The sequence below is a fragment of the Mesoplodon mirus genome (genome assembly GCF_964341445.2).
Source record: "Mesoplodon mirus genome assembly, chromosome: 5".
NCBI lineage: Eukaryota > Metazoa > Chordata > Mammalia > Artiodactyla > Ziphiidae > Mesoplodon > Mesoplodon mirus.
The window spans coordinates 46717347-46734224 of NC_138980.1; the positions used below are offsets into that span (position 1 = coordinate 46717347).

The 16878-nt window shown below is 41.7% G+C and overlaps 1 protein-coding gene across 1 annotated transcript in view; it reads right to left on the reverse strand.

Annotated features, from left to right (window-relative positions):
* MGAT1 (alpha-1,3-mannosyl-glycoprotein 2-beta-N-acetylglucosaminyltransferase) overlaps nucleotides 1–12585 on the reverse strand; it is a 75548-nt gene extending 62963 nt beyond the window's left edge. The window contains exons 1-2 of the mRNA XM_082620868.1: nucleotides 12505–12585; nucleotides 2393–2520 (exon numbers count right to left, since the gene is read on the reverse strand). The gene's annotated coding sequence lies outside the window, so the exon portion shown is untranslated. The remainder of the gene's footprint in view (nucleotides 1–2392; nucleotides 2521–12504) is intronic.
* Nucleotides 12586–16878: the final 4293 nt, after the last annotated feature.

Here is a 16878-nt window from a genome sequence, read left to right on the forward strand (position 1 = left end):
CAGTGTGGATCCTTTTGTGTTGGTCAAGGACTGATCTGTAATTGAAGGATTTCCCACACTCACAATTATACGGCTGCTGCCCACTGTGGACACCTTTATGGTTGATAAGACTTGAGTGTGAGATGTATGCCTTCCCACACTCATCACATCTATAGGGTTTCTCACCTGTGTGGATCCTTCTATGCACTGTGAGGCCTGAGCTGTTCCTGAATGCCTTCCCACACCTATCGCACACATAGGGTTTTTCCCCTGTATGGATCCTTTTGTGTTGAGAAAGGAGAGAGCTGTAACTAAAAGATTTCCCACACTCAACACATTTGAAGGGTTTCTCCCCAAGATGGACTCTTTTATGGCTTATAAGAGTTCTGCTTGAGAAAAAAGCTTTTCCACATTCATCACATGTGTAGGGTGTCTTGCCAGGGTGGGTACTTTTATGGTTAATAAGGCTTGAGTGTGAGATGTACGCTTTTCCACACACGTCACATTCATAGGGCTTCTCACCAGTATGGATTCTTTTATGCACTTTAAGGCTTGAGTTGTTTCTGAAGACCTTCTCACACCTGTCACACTCATAAGGTTTCTCTCTAGTGTGGACCCTTCTGTGTTGAGAAAGGAGTGAGGTGTAATTAAAAGATTTCTCACACACATCGCATTTGTAGGGCTTCTCCCCAAGATGAATTTTTTTGTGATTTATAAGGGTTCGGTATGTGATGAAGGCTTTTTCACACTCATCACACTTATAGGGCTTTTCCCCAGGGTGTACACTTTTATGATTTATAAGGCTTGAGAGTGAGATGTAGGCTTTCCCACATTCTTCACATTTGTAAGGTCTCTCCCCAGTGTGGATTCGTTTATGTACTTTAAGACCTGAATTATTTCTGAAGGCTTTTCCACACTCATCACACCCAAAGGGTTTCTCCCTTGTATGAATCCTTTTATGCTGTTCAAGGGCAGAGCTGTAATTGAAGGATTTCTCACAATAACTACATTTATAGGGCTTCTCCCCAAGATGGATTCCTTTGTGGTTTTTAAGGCTAGAGCGTGAGATATAGGCTTTTCCACACACATCACACTTATATGGTTTTTCCCCAGTATGAAGCCGCCTGTGGACTTTGAGTCCTGAATTGTTTCTGAAAGTTTTTCCACACACATCACATATATAAGGTCTCTCTCCAGTGTGAATCGTTTTATGCTGAAGAAGAAGTGAGTTATAACTGAATGATTTTCCACACTCCTTACATTCATGGGCTTTCTTCCCAGGGTGAATGCTTTTATGAACTGCAAGGCCTGAGCTATAGCTGAATGCTTTGCCACAGACATCACATTTGTAAGGTTTCTCTCCTGTGTGGATCCTTTTATGCACTATAAGGCCTGAGCTGTTCCTGAAGGCCTTTCCACATTCATCACATTCATAAGGTTTCTCTCCAGTGTGGATGACTTTATGCTGAATGAGGAGAGAGCTATAATTAAATGATTTCTCACACTCATCACATTTATAAGGTTTATCTCCAAAGTGGATGCTTTTATGATTTAGAAGTGTTCTGCAAGTAATGAAGGCCTTCCCACACTCATCACATTCATAGGGCTTCTCCCCTGTGTGAATCCTTTTGTGGACTCTAAGGCCAGAGCTATTACTGAAGGTTTTCCCACAGATGTCACATTCATAGGGCTTCTCACCTGTGTGGATCCTTTTGTGGACTCTGAGACCAGAGCTGTTCCTGAAGGCCTTCCCACACTCACCACATTCATAGGGCTTCTCCCCAGTGTGAATCCTTTTATGCTGGTCCAAAACAGAGCTATAATTGAAGGATTTTCCACACTCATCACACTTACAGTTCTTTTCCCCAGAATGGGTGCTTTTGTGGTTTATAAGGCTGGAGTAGGACATGTAGGCTTTCCCACATTCCTCACACTTGTACGGCTTCTCCCCAGTATGGATCCGCTTGTGGACTCGAAGGCTCGAGCTGCTCCGGAAAGTCCCCCCACAGTCATCACACTCATAGCGTTTTTCACCAGTGTGCATAATTTTATGTTGAACAAGTCGGGAATTATATTTGAAGGATTTCCCACAGTCATCACATTTATGTGATTTCTTAACAGCACTGGTTTTCTGCTGTAGAATGGGATGAGAGTTTCCATTAATGCTCTCCACACGTTTGCCTTGTTCACTGCTTTTCTGTTCTATACAGACAGGCTGGTGTGTAACATGTTTTGAGCTCAGATGTAAGCTTTTCTCAGATGCCTCATCTTCCTGTTCTGTCTTTATATTTGCTGTATTCTTGGTTTTGCCAATCTTTTCCCTGATGCCACTTTTGTCTTCCTTCATTCTTTTCCCCTCAGGCTTTTCCATCTGATTCTCTACCTTGCTATCCCAATCACAAGTTTCACCAACCTTAGATTTCTGCATATGATCCTTGTGAAGACCTTCCACTTTTGGCCACACAGATTCTGCATTTCCAATATTTTCACACTTTTCAGTTGATTCCTCATCCTCAGTGCCCCTCGTCTTCAAATGTGACACTAAACCAAGAAAATGAAAATGATACCTTCACTTTAGAAGAAACTGAAGGAATTACATCCAAATTCACTTATTCACTCAACAAATGTTTATTGACTACATGCTGTGTGATAGGTACCATTTTTAACTGCTGGGGATACAGTGGTGGACATGCCAAAATTTCTGTCCCTGTGGAGCTAATGCTAAAATGCTAGAGCCCTGGATTGTCAATGGAACAGAGAGCTTTTCTATTCTTGCATAACAGCTTAGCATGAGGCCAAGTTGAAACGGGTTGGAATGACGCACAGAACCAAAGGCAACATTGATCAATTTCTGAAAAATGCCACCTAGTCTTGGAAAAACAAACAGTGGGTAGAAGTAATTTCTGAAAAACAGGAGACTGAAAGAGTAGTAAAACAAAAGCCAAGAAGACATAATCAGCAGAGGGCAGGCAAGCAAAACTAAAGGAGAAATCAATACATGAGTAGAGGTATTGGGGAATTGGTTATGAAATCATGAGGACAGTCATGTCAGACATGAGAAGGAAAACAAGCTGCTGCTGCCTGTCGTTGGTGTGGCCCTCCTAGATTTCCCTTCCAAGGAAAACACTGACCCTGGAGAGCAGTTAGTCAGGGAGGAACTCTATATGGAAGAACACACTCTGGCTTGCCAGGCAGAGGCTTTCACTCCTACTTTATGAACAGGCTAACTGCAGTCAGAGCATATCAAAGATCAGAAGCTAAAACACAAACCATCAAGCAAAGGATAGTAATACTGCCTAGGTTCAAATACCTAGCTGTATGACCTGTATGAAAGGTATTTAACCTCTTTATGCCACAGTTTCCTCATCTGTAAAATGAGGGCAACAGAACTGTTTTGACTATTACATTAAATAAATAACATATATAAGGTATGGAGAACAATGCCAGTCACTTGGGTAGTTCTATATGCTATACCATCTACTTTATTATTTAATCAAGGTCAGGTTACTGGATCAGGGCTAGAACCTGAGGATAAACCACAGGACTCAGGAAAGGTAAACCCCTTCTCAAAGCAGATTTTAGGGCCCAGGCAGTGACTCTCTGTTCCCCTGAAGGCACTCTACACACAGCTGGCACTCCATCAGCATCCACCTGCTAAAAGACTGACTCTTGAGAACAAAAGAAACACTTCTAAACTAGTTGTTCCCCAACTTTAGACCTTTGTGATTAGACTTAGTTAAAATTCAGACTTTCCCTCTTACCCTGGGTATCAGACCCTCTTGGCTGGTACTCTGTAGTTCTACTTAGAAACTATATGTGAACATGTGACGAGAAAGCAAGGGCACTAAAAGTAAGATATATACTCTGGAGTAGACACATATAAAGAATCACACTCATGATCGAACTTATTCTTATGGGATTGGAATGATGGACTCTGAATGAAAATTTACAGAACAGGAGGAGCTAGAAACCCAGAATATCACCAGGAAGATAAAACAAAGAATCACTCAGTAGACATTTTAAAAAGGTGGTTCATGTGAGAAAGCTTCACAAAATGACTATTAAGTAATATTAGGTAAGAGATCATTAGAAGTCACTGAGGAATGCTGGCATGACCTATTTCCTTGCTCCCTTTCTTTACTTCCTTGGGCAGAGCAGTCCATGCCATTTAAAATGTGAGTGCTACTGGGTGGGCAGTGGAATTCCAGACCATCAACAGCAACACACCTTTCATCTGAATCCTGCTCCCATCACATCAGGGACCCTGCTCCATCCATTCCCTTTGGCCTTGGCCCCTCCACCTCTACTCACCCTCAGCCCCGAGAAGAGAAAGATGTTCAAGTTTCTACAGCCATAAAACTAATCCCCTAAAACTGCCAGGGAAACACACAAAATTTGTCAGGGGGAAAAAAAGAAAAGGAAGAGCTACAAGGGAGGAGAACTAACCATACTAGATATCTAAATATGCCAAAAGGCTGCTATAACTAAAACAGTGTGGTATTGGTATATAAATAAACAGAATAGAATAAAAATTCAGAATAATCCCAATTACACATAGAAATCAAGTATATGATAAAGATGGTATATCAAATTATTGAGGCAAAAACGGTATTTTTAATAGTGTTGGAACAAGTATAAAGCCATTTGGAAAAAAATAAAATTAGATCTATTCTTTACACCATTCACAGGAATAAACTCCAAACGTAGCAGATCTCTAAATATTAAAAACACTATACAAATGCTAGAAGAAAACATGGGCGAATGCCTTCATAACCTAAGTATAGAGAAAGTTTTCTATGACCCAGATGCAATAAATGAAAAGATTAATAAATTGGACTATATAGAAATAAAAGTAAAATTGCATGGCAAAAATACCATAAGCAAAATCAACACATAAATAACAAGGTGGAAGAAAATATTTGCAACATACATCATATATAAGTGTTTATATAAGTGATATCTCTAACAAAGAATTTTTAAAAGTTGAAGAAAAAGAGACTAAAAATCTTACAGAAAAATGGGCAAAAGACATGAAGACAATTCACAAAAAGAAAAACTAAAATGGCCCTTAAACATGTTTTCAATTTCACTCGTAATAAGAGAAATGCAAATAAGAACTATACAAAGATCCCCTTTCTCATCTATCAGATTGGCAAATATTCAAAAACTTAACAATATGCTCTGGGGGTGAGGCTGTGGGGAAACACGCATTCTCATCCATTACTGGGAATGCAAACTGGCATAACCCCTGTTGAAGGAAATTTGCCAATGTCTACACAACTATGTATGCATTATTCTCTAATCGAGAAATCCCATCTAGGAATTCAAACCAAAGATACACTTCCAACAATACAAAAGTACATATGCACAAAGTTACTCATCGTAGCCTTATTTTTAATTACAAAATTTGGAAGACTACCTACACGTCCATGCACAGAAGACTGGTTAAATAAACTACAGCACATATACACACTGGAGAACTAAAAAAGAATGAGGAACATTTCTATAAGTTGATAGGAAGCAATTTCCATGATAGGTTGTAAAGTGAAAAAAGCATATATGCTACATTCTACGTAAGAAAATTAAAAAAAAACAAGCATACAACTGCTTATCTTTTCAGTAATGAGAAAATCCACAGAACAGTGAAGCCTGTTACCTATAAGGGGTAGGGCGGGGGAACAGAACAGAAGGGAGAGGGGAGAGAGATGCTCAGAGTACAGCTTTTTGTATAGTCTTTACTCATGGAAGCATGATCATGTTCTGCAGATTCAAAGAATAAAATTAAATCAGTGAGAAAATGGGAAAGTGAAACCAGAAAGTGAACAGAAACAAATTAACTCATTTGTGTTTCACATGAATACCATAACAAGAAGGAAACAAAAAGAAACAAAGAACTAACCCATGTCACTTGGGTACATAGTATGTGACTATACTATATACTCTCAGTCTTGGGAAGGCTGGAGGGGGAAGTGGGGAAGGGCTGCAAACAATCCTTTTTAGCAGGTTTGCTTTCTGTAGTGGAATGGGCAAAGCAATTCACAAACAATTTTAGATCTATTATGAGACTGAGTAAATGTGTTGATTTAGTTGAGAGCCAGTGCCCTCCTGGAGGAAGAAGGAATATAAAAATATGGAACAGGGGAAGATAAGAAAGAACCCTTTGTGGACAAATTGGAGGTACTGGTGTAAACTCATGATTTCTAAATTATATATAAATGTGCACATCATATAAATGTATATTCACATGTATTTAAATTTGTATGTATACATGTGTAAATGTACATATATTCTCTAGCTCTGTCTGCTGACAGCTAAGAAGCAAAAATACCTGAGTTAACGAGCACACATCTAGCACCTTGTTCTGTGTCTCTACTACCATAATCTAGTAAAAGGAAGCAGGAGGATTCCAGGCTGGGGGCAGGATAGGTACAAAAGGAGCTGAGACATCCTGTTACGCCAGCAAATAAGGAGATGCTTAAAACAAAAGAAAAATGTGGGCACAAGATCTAGCTTCAACATCGAATTTAGGCTCCATAATTATGTAAAGAATTGTAAGCCATTGAAAATAGGATTTCATGAGTCCATACAGGCACACACAGGGGAGAAAGGGAGGCCTCTTGCTGAGAGCAGAATGCCAGGGCTGGTTGATAAATGTGGAGGGAGTAGTAGAGTTGCAAGAAAAAACTCAGCATTCTGCAACTATCAAGGTAAAGACTGGATCAGGGGAGAATTATCAATGGATTCTAAATCTAGGGGGAAATTCTGACAAGGAGCAGGATATATGCATGGTCTTAAAATATTCCCCCACAGACCACAAGGGGTAAAATAGTAATTACACAGTGGAGAGTCTTGGCTAGGGGTCTTAAGTTAATATTGCCAGTGGGGGCAGATAAACATCATGTGCTTCCAGAAGTGATGCTCTGAGAAGGACACATCACCTATAAGAATGCATTACCTGAAATGAAACAAGGAAACATCAGGTAGATCAGATAAATCCAAAATAAAGAACATTCTACTAAAAGCTATTTGTATTCTTCAAAAATGTCATTTTCATAAAAGACAAAGAAAGGCTACAAAAATGTTCCATATGAAAGAAGGCTGCAGAGATTTGACCACAAATTCAATACCTGACCTCACCTGGATATGTAGTGAAGGGACAAGCTTTATAAAAAATAATCGTGCCAACTGATGGAACTGGAGTATGTATGATAAGTTAGGCAAAAGTAATATCAAATTTAAATTTATTCAAGTTGACAATTATACTGTAGTTATGCAAGAGAATATCCCTATAAATATACACTGAAGTGTTTAGGGATAAAGGGCCATGCATGATGTATGTAAGTTACCCTCAAATGGTTTAGGAAAAAAATAGATAGATAGATAGACAGATGGATAGATATGCATGAAAGAGCAAGAGAGAGAAGACAAAATGAAGTAGAATGTTAACCACAGGTAAATGAGTAAAGGGTATTTTTTTCACTATTCTTACTCTTGAAATTTTTCTATATATTTGAAATTATTTCCAAATACAAAGTTTTAAAATGTCAAAATGTAAATTTAAAATTCTCTCAATTATATCTTCCCCTCCAGGTACTGCTTTCGCCATCCTGTCTCCTGTTCACAGTTGTGTCTTGGAAAAGTGGTCTTCACGTCCCGTCTCCCCTCATGCCTCATCTATTTAATCTGAATTCTTCCACTCAGACCATGCTGCATTAGCTTCTTCAGGGCCAGGTGCCGACTCCCCCTCCTGCTAGCCCTTGGATGTTCCTGGCTCCCTGTTCCATCTTGAACCTCTCCTCTTGTGACTCTACATGCTCTCCCTGGGCAGTCCCATATATATGCGTGGCTCCTACAAGCTGTCTTGCAGAACCTCATCTCTGGCCCACACTCCTCTCTTCAATTATAGAGCCTCACGTCCACCGTCTCGGGCACTTCTCTTTCCCCCGCCACTGCACATCCAAAAGACCGCTTAAGGCCAGCTGATTCCACTGCCTACACAGTTCTCATGTCACCACCCCCCACTCCATTCCCACTGCTAGGCTAGGGCCTTAGTTTAAGCCCTCCTAAATTCCCTTCTGAACTCCTGCCATATTCTCCCTACCTTCGTTCTTATCCCTTTCCAATTCTCTTCCAATAACTGTCAAGAATTTTGTAAAATGCACACGTGAACACTCCCCAGTGGGTGTTCCCAGGCTACCTAGTGTGCTTGAAGCCTTCTGCATCTGGCCAGCTGCAATGACTTGCTAAACACCAAAGGGGCCATGCTAATTCACCCCTTGCTGACACCACACTTACTAATGCTTGACCCAGATGGACCCTTTCCCCTCTCTCTGACAGGCTAATTCTCAGTTCCCTTCATGTCCTCTCGGATTCCTTGTTTGGTTGGCTGCTGACTGGCCGGGTCTACATGAAATCACAAATACTTCACTGCTTACCTCTCTAACCTAGGCAGACTCCAGGAGTCTCCCTGTTCTAGCCCTGCTTAACCTCCTCTGTTTGGGTGGAAGCAGAGTTTCCCATCATCTGACTGTAATTCATCCAATCCCCTTAATGACAAATCAAAACAGAGCAATATAAATGTGTAGCTTCATTGAAAACAGATGGTTTGCAATGAAATTCATATTAATCAATACTAAGACTAAGAAAAGTTCAGTCAAAAACACAGGCAGAAAAGCACTAAAACATAATGATGGTATTAGAAGTGGGAAGTCTGTGGGAGATACTTAGGTTACGAGAGTGGAGCCTTCATGAATGGGATTAGTGTTCTTAGAAAAGAGATACCACAGAGACCCCTTGGGGCCTTGGTCTTGGACTTCCCAGCATCCAGAACTATGTAAAATAAATTTGTTGTTTATAAGCCACTTAGTCTGTGGTATTTTGTTATAGCAGCCCACAAGGACTAAGACAGCTGCTAAATTGTAAAGACAGCCAAGAGAATAACAAAATATTAAGTTAACCTTACAAACAATACTGAAGATACATTCTAGTATCTCAGTTATCTCTGCGACTGAGTGTTTCCCAGCAAACTTATATAATGATCCATATCCTACTTTTCTCTCCAGCCACTGGGCTAGTCCTAGGGACACAGAGATGGATAAAACAAGTCCTGGCCAATAAGGACTTGCAAACTAGTATGAGAGTCTGGCAGGAAAACAACCAACACATGATAAAAATGGCAGACACTAGTCATGGATGAGGGAAGAAGGGGTAGGGATAGACTCTGCTTCAAAGAACTAGGAAGAACTTCAAGAAGAGAGGAATAGTTCTAACAGAGGGAAGAGCAGGTGCAAAGGGGCTGGTGTCCACCACCCTCTGGACATCTGGAACAGAAGCTGGCAGGCACAGCTGGATAAGTGGGCAAAAATAAGGGCTGCACCAGGCCCTGCCCATCATACTAAGGAGTCCAGACTTGATCCCGAGGGGTTTTAGGCAAAGAGGGACAAACTCGGATATGCATTTTGAAAGATCACTTATTCGATCAAATCAGGAGTTAGTAAAGGGCCAGACAGAAAACATTTTAGGTTTTGTTGGCCACATACAACTCTATTACTTGTTTTTCTTTTCCTTTTTTTCTCTTTGCTTTGCATTTTAACATCTCTTTAAAAATGTAAAAACCATTCTCAGCTTGCAGGCCATACAAAAACAGACCACAGACCCAGAAGTCTACCAATTTCTGTTAGATAAAATCAAGGAATCAGAATTAACTTAGGATGGTATGAGATAATGGCACTGTGGCCATTATCTTTTTTTTTTTTTTTTAAGACTAAAGTATGCTAGGATAAAATGGCATGATGTCTGGAATTTCCTTTAAAATACTTCAACAAAGAAAAATGAAAAAGGGAAAAGGGAAACAAATGTAGCCAAATCCTAATAATTGTTGAATCTGAGTGATGGATGTATGGAGTTCACTGTACTATTCTACTTTCCTGTAATGTTTACATTTTTTCATAATATAAAATTAAAAGAAATACACATCACTCATACTAGTTGCAATGGGAGAATGGATGGGGGGCTGGGGGAGAACTGAGTCCTGCAGTCTAGAAGGAGGTTATTATAATCCAATCAAGACTGATGTGGTGGCTAGCTCATGTGTCCCCTATGACACAAGAAAGGAATCCCTCCAAAAGCACAACTCCTGCATAGAGAGAGGGACAGACAGGTTTAATTTCTTAAAAGTTCTCAAAGCTGATGATGGGGAACTCCTCTCTAATCAGTTTTCAACAGAGAGAGAACTGGTTACATCCTAATAACCTAGTTACATCAGTTAAAAGTTTCACCCACAGAAAGCCATCCACTCCTTCCAAATTACACATGACCCACACCTCTGGGCAAATGTGTGCTTCATGTTGTTCATATTCTACCACCAATGCCTAGAAAAGAACATGCAGATAGTAAGAATCTGTTTGTAATTCTTACTATCCGTGCCCAGGAGAGTCAGGAGCCACTTCTCAAGAGAGTAGACAACTCACAAGAGAGGAACTGTGGCTCACTCTGGTTGAAAATTCCTGCCTTAACAACAGACTTCAATAAGCAACAGGTGCAACACCTGCAGCTACCGTGGATTTTCAGAGCACCAACCATATTCCACAAATCAATCTACCATGTGAATTATGTCTTAAGTTCTTGCATATTATACTGGACTTGGAGGTGACCAGAGAAAGAAAAAGAGAAAATAAGAGGGAATGTGAGGGCAAAATGCTTACCAACTCAGAAGACAAAAGTGGGAGTATGGGACAAATGAAAGATGAGACTAAGGAGTGAGAAAAGTGATATGCAGATGGAAAGAGAGAGTACGATTTGTGACTTAGTTATTGCATTAAGTTTACAAGTATCAGAATTGTAATTGGTTAACGTAAGTTGGTTCTACTGCTTAATCCTTATGATTAAAGGTGATTTTTCCTTAAAGTAAAGAATGAAATAGAGCACCCTCAAACTTGGTAGGGGAGAAGAGATTTCTAGTCATCCTAAGGAATAAGGTAAGCAAAGGAGATTTTCTGAAGCTAAAGGGGCAAAGACTGGCTTGAAGACAGTCATTAATAGATGGTTGATTAGGCTACTGTAAGGCTAAGTATCATAAACACAAGTCTCAGGAGAGAAAAGCTACTTGGTTTAATTTGTTCTTTAAACACTCTACATGACTTATGATAATAATGTATTGACATATTTAACAATCTACCAATAACGGGCAGAGTTAATGTAAAACAAAATTTTTTTATCATTGTTAATCCCTTCTTTAAAAACCCTTGCTCAGATAAGCCCTGGTACAATGTCCCTGGGTGTGCCATTGTTTGATGTAACAAAGAAACTGGAAACAACGCAAATGGCCTGAATAGATCTAAAAAATTACAGGACATCCAAAACATCCAAACAATGTCCAGTCCAATACCACAGCAATGTATTAAAAAAAAAAAAAAAAAAGGCTCTTTGTGTTCTGATGACCTCTAACATAGATTTACCAAAAGAAGCAAGGGGCAGAACTCTGAACAGTACCTTACCACCTGTGTAAAAAAAGGAGGAACTAACTACATTCAAATCTGCCAGTGTTTGCATAAAGAAACTCTGGGAAGATACACTCAAATGACCTAACAAATGTGGTTGGTTATCTACTGGGGTTGGGACTAGGCAGACGGTTGGGCAGAAGAAAACCTTTTCACTGACATCTTTTCATATTTTTAATATCTGAACCATATGAATACATTACATAGTCAAAAACTTATTTAAGAAAAAATCCTCGTGCTTTCAAAAAGAAAACACTCCTGGTGGCCTCCTAGTCCAAAAGTCTTAGAGCAGCACACCCAGCCCCGGCATTCCCCATTCCTAATTCACATCCCCACGCCTGGGCTCCCACAGGCTGTCCCCAGGTCTAGGAGCCCCCTCGACCTTCTTCTCCCTGGGACCTAGTCAATTCCTTCTCATCTTGAGAGAGGCAGCTACAGGCAGCCTGATCCCCTGTCTGTAAAACAGGTGAGCTCCCCTAGGGCGAAGGCCGAGAAGCGCCTCCCAGCAGCTCGATCCATACCTGCGGTAAGAGTCTCTCAACATCACTGCCCCATCAGAGAAAAATAAAGGTGTGTGTGTGGGGTCCCTCCAACTCTTGTATTCACTCTCAAATCCCAAGGCCAAACTGAACTGCCACAGGGGCTTATTTTAGAGCACTAATTTTCAGGGTTCCCCTCCCGCCCGAAACAGCAGCGAAGTGTTGAAAAACACGGGTGCGAGGCCCCAGCCCTCCTGCACGAACCGGGCAGCCCCAACCCGGCGCTGACCCGCTCGGACAGCCGGAGGTGGGGCGCGCAAGGAGCCCATTATATTCCAGGGGCGCGCCCTAAACCCCTCGGCCGGCCCGAAATCTTCCCTCCCCTCCACTTCCCCGAACGCGCTTCCTGATGTATGTGTGGGGAGGGGGCGCGCTTCCTCCCGGATCCCGCCCGAGACCCGAGGGGTAGCTAAGACCCTGCCAAGAAGGGGAGGGCGTGGCAGGCTAGGGCCGGGGGCGGGAGCCCGGGCGGCCTCGGACTCACGTACTGGCTGTGGGGGCACCGCGGGAGCCCGGCCGCCGGCGGGACAAAAGCGCTGACGGCCCGGCCGGAATAACTCACGCCGGCTCTGGGGCACTTCCGAGTCCTCTCTGGGAGGTTGGAGGACTGACTCGATGATAGTTCCCGTTTCGGGCACGTGACCCGAGGTGCTTCGCGACTGCGTGGGCGCAGAGGGAGTGTTGTTCCTTTACTATCAAGATAAATCCAGTGCTCGTTGTGGCGCGAGCAGGGGGCGAACTGACGAAGTTCCAGTTTTCAAGGACTTTACGTTCTGGGGTGGGGCAGACAATAAAGCAAATAAGTGGCTCGGTAGAATAAACACCCGAAGACCTCTATTTAAACGTAATTTGTTACAAAGTGAGGCTGTGTGGGCGACCCCGGGAGGGAGGAATGAGGGCAGAGGAGAGGGCGGGGACTGGGGCCCCTGAGGGTCTTAACAGGGGTGGCGCGGCGGCTGGAGAGCTCTTTCCCGCAGAGCGAAGCGAAGCGCTCCCGGACGGGCAGCTCAGGGACCAGACCTGACCCCAACTCTGCAGCTGCGGCAGCAGGGCAGTGACCTCCGGTGTCGGCTTCTGAAACCCCAGCTTGAAATGACTGAAAAGCGATCCTTTCTTTAAAGTAGCATCTAAATATCTTTTAAGTTTAAGTAATTGCAGAAGACATTTTGAGGGCACATTGTGAATACTGACATTAAAAAAAAAAAAACCACCAAACTGCTTCTCATTCTTTAAGATGCATCCAAAGGACTCTAAATACGTGACGATTTGATACTATTATCAGCTATTATACGTGACGATTTGATACTTTATCCACTTTATTACAGTCAGGAATTTTACATCTTTTTGAGTATTTTCCTTGAACCTATATCTTTATGTCCCTCACAGGGTTTTTATCCTAATCTAAAATATTTTAGTTCTATGTGCATCACTGAATTTTTTTTTTTTTTTTTTTTGGTGGTACGCGAGCCTCTCACTGTTGTGGCCTCTCTCGCTGCGGAGCACAGGCTCCGGACGCGCAGGTTCAGCCGCTCCGCGGCATGTGGGATCTTCCCGGACCGGGGCACGAACCCGTGTTCCCTGCATCGGCAGGCGGACTCTCAACCACTGCGCCACCAGGGAAGCCCACATCACTGAATTTGATTCTAATGTAAAATAGTTTTGTGCTTTAAGTCTTATCGTTCACGGGCCTCCCTGGTGGCGCAGTGGTTGAGAGTCCGCCTGCCGATGCAGGGGATATGGGTTCGTGCCCCGGTCTGGGAGGATCCCATATGCCGCGGAGCGGCTGGGCCCGTGAGCCATGGCCGCTGGGCCTGCGCGTCCGGAGCCTGTGCTCCACAACGGGGGAGGCCACAACAGTGAAAGGCCCGCATACCGCAAAAAAAAAAAAAAAAAAAAGTCTTATCGTTCACCCTACCATGCATTTCCATAACAAAATTAGAAGTTTACAATTTTTTCTCGTGTTAAATATTTTCTAATTATTAATAAAAGTATATCTATTGCACAATATTACTATCAATTCTTAGACAAAAAGTGAAATGCTTTGGAAGCACAACTTTTAATAAGATGGATTTTTTAATAGTTCAATATATGCAAGTTACTTGGATGGATTTTACTTACCGCTGTAGTTGTTACAGGAGAGTAGGTTCTTGCCTCACGGCAGAAAAAATTCAGAGATGAGACATGGAGGTCAAGAAAGAAAGTGAGGATTTAAGCGCTAGCTGGTAGGCTCTGAACGGAAGAGCGGGCAGACGCAGGTGAGTAGCTACCCTGAGTTTCTTTGGCAAGCCGGTGATGTGGGGTGCAGAAATGAATGGAAGGAATATTCACTGGGGAGGGAGAGGTTTGGGGTCGTATTTCCTGATTTTCATCCCAGCTCCACCTTCCCGAGGAGAGGAGTGATTTTTGTCCTTATTTAGCCTTGATGGTAGTGTCATGGCTTTGGTGCATGATGGGAACTTTTTATCTGCAAGGCTAATTTTATTGTAATGAGGGCATATTGAGCAAAAAGTTACATTTGGACACTGGAGATTCCCACCTTTTCTCACCTTTCTTTGCCTCCAGGACACATCACCCCAAAATATGTGGTTTCCTGTCAGTCTGGAGGTTCCTGCTTTTCTTTGTTTGCCCAAGGAGCCCCGGTGTTCAGAAGATATATGGTTTCCTGCCATTTGGCCTGTGCCCCTCCTTTCTGTGATCATATCTAGCTATCTGCCTGCTCTGAGTGAGCAAATGTTCAGCATCATTTCCACACTTCTTTTACATTTTTTATAGATGCAGGTAAATAGTGGGAATAGAAGGGGATTCCTTGTAGCAATGGGTCTTTGATCCATCTGGCTCCATATCAGTACGAGGTGTGCTCTGTCATAGAAAAGACCCAGGCAGCTTCAAACCCTGGGAGCAGAGTCCCAGGACTTTTTCAGCTGCGTGGTTTTAGGCAAAAGCACATGCACATGTTGAGGCCTGGGATTTTTAGCTACCCCCAAAAGTAGCCTAGAACACATGTAGGTATTGAGCAGTTGAAAAGTGGCTAGTTCTCTGAGCATCTGAATTTTTAATTACAGTTAATTTAAATAGTCACATGTGGCTAATAGCCCCTTACTGGACAGCAAGGCTCTAGATGTTGCTTTGGGCAGTCCTCACATGCCTCCAGAAAGATTCACACTCTAGATTGAAGGTTGCTATGTTGGGCTTGCCTACCATACATGGCAGAGGAAGACTGTTTTTATCCTTTATGTAGCAAAGTAGAAAAATATTTATGTCCAGGCTGGGTGGCTTTGCTCAGTGAAAGGTATTTGGTGGGGTGGGGAGTGGGAGACAGGGATCATTGAGAAGCCCGCATAATCTTGATTTTCATTTTAGGTAATTTTTTTCCTCCGTGAGTTTTGCTATACTCCAGGCACCTTTTGTTTGGCCTTGTGTCTACACACACACGCAGGCGCGCACCTTTTCCAACACCTGTCTCTTCTGTAAATCTACAAATCAGAGCAGTTAGACCTCCCCTGTCCACTATGTTAGCCACTATCCACATATGGTAAGCATATTAAACAGGTAGTCTGAATTGTGATGTGCTGTAAATGTAAAATCCATACTGGATTTCGGACTTGGTAGGAAAAGAGAATGTAAAATATTATTATGTTGATTACATAATGAAATGATAATATTTTGGTTTTATTGGGTTAAATAAAAGATACTGTTAAAATGAATTTTCACCTGTTTCTTTTTACTTATGTGTCTACCAGAAAATCAGAAATCACATACATGGCTGGCATTACATTTCTAGATTACGTTTCTAGATGCTGCTCTAGAAGGCCAAAAGGTACGGCAATGACTGCCCAGAGTTTGCCCTTCCTTTGGGGTTCATCTGCCCCCTTTGGAGTGGTTCAAGTAGAGATTAATGTTGAGCTATGCCCAAAGGAGCTTGCTTACAACTCCACTTTTAGTCCTTGAATTTGGTCAAAAGTCCTTCTTCCACTATGGCATAATATCAACTCGTTATGTAAAATTTGGAAAAAAAAGAAAAATTAGGAAAACTAACCACTTTTAATCCTGTTACCCAGTGGCAACCACTGTTAACATCTTGGTAAACTTCTTTCCCTTTTTATCGCCAATTTTCAGTTTTAGATAGTTATAATTGTACTATATCTCCAATTTTTAGATAGCGTTTTTACAAATAAAATTATACATTATCATTTTCCGTGTTGTTACTCTTTGTGATATTCTACTGACCTATAATCTCTTCCTTCTCTGCTTTTAATAATTTAAGTTCTTACTAAGTCTTTAAAAAAAAACATAAATCGGTGCTGTAATACATAGTAGTGTGCAAAAGCCTTTCCTATGTTTTCCTTGGAATAGTTAGTAAGAAGAGTCAAGGAGCATTGGAAGCAATCAGAGCAGAGAACTGGACAAAGATGTTACCCCCTCCTACCATTATTTCCACTGCAGCTGGATAAGGGAAAAGAAAGCAGAATATAAACACTGGAAAGCAGGGGTATCATTATCCTATTTGTAGATTAAAAGATTTCATTTTGAAAAGCCCTAGAGATTCAGCCAAAAAAAAAAAATCTAGAATAAACAGGAAGAGAATTCTGTAAGGGGTGTGGTTCCAAATTAACATACAGAAACCAATCATTTCCTTATGTACAAACTAGAATTAGAATAATGGAAGGAAAGATTATGTTTACAGTAGAAACAAATATACAAAAGGCCAAATACCCAGAAATTAACAAGATATGTGAAGACCTATGTGAAGAAAAGTTACATTGCTCCCGGGGTCACAAAAGATTAGCTAAACTTATGGAAAGATTCTCAGATGCACCATTCACAGACATGGATTCAGCATCAGAACAATGTCATTTGTAAAT